Source organism: Glycine max, chromosome 6, assembly GCF_000004515.6.
Source record: "Glycine max cultivar Williams 82 chromosome 6, Glycine_max_v4.0, whole genome shotgun sequence".
NCBI lineage: Eukaryota > Viridiplantae > Streptophyta > Magnoliopsida > Fabales > Fabaceae > Glycine > Glycine max.
In genome coordinates, this window is record NC_038242.2 from 50,941,202 (window position 1) to 50,945,864 (window position 4,663).

General features: G+C 34.2%; 1 long non-coding RNA gene across 5 annotated transcripts; it reads right to left on the reverse strand.

The window, feature by feature from the left end:
• Positions 1-6: 6 nt before the first annotated feature.
• Positions 7-4,605, reverse strand: LOC102664966 (uncharacterized). 5 transcript variants are annotated; one of them, XR_005892129.1, is made up of 8 exons: positions 4,460-4,605; positions 2,463-2,529; positions 1,848-2,002; positions 1,337-1,623; positions 908-999; positions 745-750; positions 354-609; positions 7-170 (listed from the first exon to the last, which is right to left on the reverse strand). It is a non-coding gene; the product is annotated as an uncharacterized lncRNA (long non-coding RNA). The 5 variants fall into 5 exon arrangements; XR_005892128.1 differs by having other exon boundaries at positions 343-609; XR_005892131.1 differs by having other exon boundaries at positions 538-609; positions 4,460-4,603.
• Positions 4,606-4,663: the final 58 nt, after the last annotated feature.

The window sequence follows — 4,663 nt, forward strand, 5'->3', positions numbered from 1 at the left end:
ATTGGTCATTACAAAATACAAACAAAAAAGTCCTCAATTGTGGTGGCTATCTATCTTGGTGTTTCACTCAATTTGGAGTGCTTCTTAGTCAATAGCGCTTAAGGTGGTTGACCCCTTGCTTCTTGACTCAAATTCTTCAAGGTATGACATCAATCCTCCTTTCCAATTCCCTATATGACAAATCACAAGTAAGGAAACAAAGAGACAAACAATAAGCAAAGACAAAAAAAAATGAAATGAAAGCTAAACCAATAGAGTTTTAACAAGACAAATTTTCAAGGATTATTCAATAATTAAAGCAATGAAAAGCACACAAAAGCAAACAAGGATTCAAAGAGAAACCTAGAATGGACCTAGAGTAGAGTAGAAAAACAAAAAATTTTAAGTAGCCTTTCCATCCAATTGAGTATAAGCCATATGAAATCAGTAACACACAAGTAGCCTTTCCATCCAACTGAAAATATTTTAAGTGCCATTATGAAATGAGTATTACCAGAAAGCTTGAAATGAGTATAAGCCATATGAAATCAGTATCACCAGAATGATTGCATAGTCAACAGTCAAGCAATAAGGATCTAGCATGCCTACATCTTAGTACCTTCTACAAAACTGAAGAAAACCAAGTCAACCCAACAAACAGTTAAATCATAAATGCTACGTACCGTTGTGAAGCTCTGCTTATACGTAAAATCTTCCTTTTTTTTTTACCTTAAAAGGATACTAATTAACAACGTTTCTCTTTACCTTGACCTACACATCAAAAGAGACAACAAATCAACTACCTCTCAGCCTGGAAGATTATGATTGTCATCAATTGGCTCAAAACCAACAAATTCCTATAGCTAGGAAAACTATTGTGACAATCTTACAACTAGCTCAAATTCATTTACAAAGAAAAGCTGCATACATTCTAGCAGCAACGGTCTTCAATTCTTGGTAAAATCCTCAACCCTAGTCACTAGTCAGCAAGGATCCCAAACTCTTGTAACATCCTCAACCCTGTTTATAAATAGGACAATGTTATAAATATTCTAAGTATCACCCTTTTAGTATTTTATTCCTTATTCATAAACAAAGAAAACCAAGCAACCACAAATATCACAATGCTATAAATATTCTAATTATCATCCAACATCATTAAAGGGCTAATTAAAACATCTCAATGTAAAACCACAACAAACATCTTATGTACCACACGAGTGAGCAACTAATAAGTAAAACAAAGCTTTCACAACAAAAATTCAGTAGAAAGTAAAGAAAATGATTGAACAAATGAACAAGATTTTTCCACATATGCAAAGCCTAATCCAAGAACTATTGCAAAGACAAAATTTACCATGAATTGGAATTGGGTAACTCAGAATTGAAGCTCGACATTCCTCTTTCAGCTCCCTTGTCATCTTCAACAACAATTATTGTACCTGCATGTCCAGTTACTCAAACAAAAAGGCAATAGACCTGGTTACAAAAAGTTTCCTTGTAGATACTATAACTACCATTAAAAGCTTTTGTAATTATTTTTTTCCTTAGGGATAGATGCATTTCAAAATAAACCATGCATGACTTAGCCATCTTGTCAGCACTTGCTACCTCAAAACCATCTCTTCTATGGAACTCTTTAACCTGCTCCATTAGTTAAAAACAAAACAAGGATCAGTAAATCCTTCAGAAAAATGTCTTACAATACATATTATATTAGAAGGTCATTCAAATTCCTAAAGTAGTCCACAATTTCACCAGTAACCAAAAAAACTGGTCATAAAATTAGTCCTAATCATCAACAACCGAAGATAAGAATTATGATAAAAAGTTGAAAGCTGATGTTGAAAAGAAAGAATGATGCTTACCTCTGTGTCAGGTAAATTTTTATACTGCGGCAGCACCAGTCACTCGGCAAATTCAGTGTATGAGCATGGAACTGATTCAGTTATACCATAAGAAAATTTGAAAGAAATTGAATCTTCTACAGTTGAGCTTTGCTGGAGAAGACAATCAGGGCTCACTGGAAGTAGAGGAAATATTCAAATCAATGAATTACAACTTGCTATGGTCATCTTCAATTTCAAGATGATTATATCAGCACGCTCATAGTTAATCTAGGTTATAATTTCAGTATACATCTCATAATCAGGAGCATGCAAACAGATTAAACAGCTTTACATGACTTCTATTTCCAACATAGGAGTGAGGGAAAGAAGATAGATCTGATGAATTTAAAGAAAAATAAATTATGCATAATAACAAATATCTCTAAAACTACAGAGGCAGCATGAACATTGCAAGTGATCAATATCAGAATTCAGAAGCTACTAACTGAACACTGCAAGCATGTTGTATCTCCAACCACACAGGCAGCAAAGAGAGGGTAATAATTAATTCACCTCTACAACAGGATCCTGGTATGAAGTAGTTTTGTATGTAAATCTTGCACAAACAGCCAAAATAATAAAGCATTGACCAACCTGTTATTTACCCCTGAATCATCAGTCCTCCCAAGAAGCCTCGGTCCCAACTGCCTATCTAAACAGTCTGGAGAACAAAATAAGTAGTCAATAAATGGTTTAAAACAGGCACAAGGTGAGAAATAAAACAGGCACAAGGTGAGACATAAAACATGCACTTAAACCAATATTCATTCCTCAAACTCAATACTAAACTAGCGTTTAGAATTCAGGAACACTTGCCCCAAAACATCACTTACACAAGTTGCACTTAAACCACCTGGTCACACTTCAAAATTCAAAAACTAAAACAAAAAGTATGTACACTAGCCAGAGCTACAAAACTTTCACCACAAAAATCACTACACCAATTACTCTACCACACACAACAACACAACTTTTATTTATCTTACCGGATGACATTAACTACACAGATCAGCAGGCAACTGAAATTCATCAATCTACCAAACACGGATCACTCACGACAAACAACAACAAGAACAATAACAAACAAAGCCTTACTCAGTCAGACTTACACATTAATTGTACTAAAAATGTAAAACACAAAACATCTATACTCCCTGTTAAGAATCTAAAAATGATTAAAATGATACTTAAATTAACACCAATGAATCCCCTGACTGGCTACCTTAATCAGCCACCTCATGCCCATTTGAATGTTATATTTTGTCGGGAATTTTAGCGGCTCTCTCTCCTCCATATCATCTGCGAGTAGGTTCTGAATGTTTAGATATGGAAATGAAGAAATAACGTAGTACATGGTGCTTTAGGAGATTTGTAAAGTAAAAGAAAAAAAAATAAGAACACATTGAACATTTATTCCCCCTCAATTCCTTATTTATTTTGTCTCTGTATCTATACATTTTAGTCCTTATATCTAAAAAATACTCATTTTAATAGGTTTTGTACCACTCTTGGGCCAAAGATCAAATAAATACCTGGTAGCTTGTTCACTATAGAAAGTATCTGGCCTTGTTCCAAGTTTCATGAACTTCATATCTACTTATTGTTATCTATCCCCAATGATCAAGAAAAAACCTCTACTTGAAAGCCTGCACAAATTCTGAACACTACAAATTTAATGCTACTACAGATCCCATAAAGTAAAGGTCAGGATACTATGCTTAAGTAATTATAGAGGGAGAAAACAGCCCAAGACAGGAATTCACATGATTATGTCATGGTTGTAGTTGTTGCACGATGTTGGAGACCATGCACTCATGGATTGTATCATGGTTCTGGTTCATGATTATGCAACATGGTCTTGGTGGGTGGCTCTTACATGGTCTGTATGGCAGTTGAGGAACAAGATTATATTATCAAGTGGGACTTTCAACGGAAACAAACTGATGGAGGACTCCCTATTTTTACTTTGGACGTGGCTCAGAAACTATGAGAAAGATTTTATATCTCATTACAATCAGTGGTCATCTAACCTTAGAGAGACTTTTGTTTTTAGACAAGTGTAGCAGTCATAGTGTATTGATAGTTGTATAACCAAGCTGTCTAGTTTGGTACCCAACAAGACTGCTGTCAACTGTCTAGTCTGGCTTGGAAACCATTTATCTGGATTTTATTGTAATCACGGTACCTCTAACCATATATATATATATATATATATATATATATATATATATATATATATATATTTATCTTTTTTGCTGACCCAAAAAAATAAAAATAAAAAAATATTCTAAGTATCACCCTTTTAGTATTTTATTCCTTATTCATAAATAAAGAAAACCAAGCAGCCACAAATATCAAAATGTTATAAATATTCTAAGTATCATCCAACATCATTAAAGGGCTAATAAAAACATCTCAATGTAAAACCACAACAAACATCTTGTGTACCACACGAGTGAGCAACTAATAAGTAAAACAAAGCATTCACAACGAAAATTCTGCAGAAAGTAAAGAAAATGATTGAACAGATGAACAAGATTTCTCCACATATGCAAACCCTATCAAGGAACTATTGCAAAGACAAAATTTACCATGAATTGGAATTGGTTAACTCAGAATTGAAGCTCGGCATTACTCTTTCAGCTCCCTTGTCATCCTCAACAACAACAATCCTCCTGGTAGTTCTACTCCCCATACATCATTCTCACCACCACATCATCAATTCCCCTGCACCTCAACAAAACATGAAAACCTTAACACCCCTAACCCAAAACAAACAACAAATTCAATAGTTA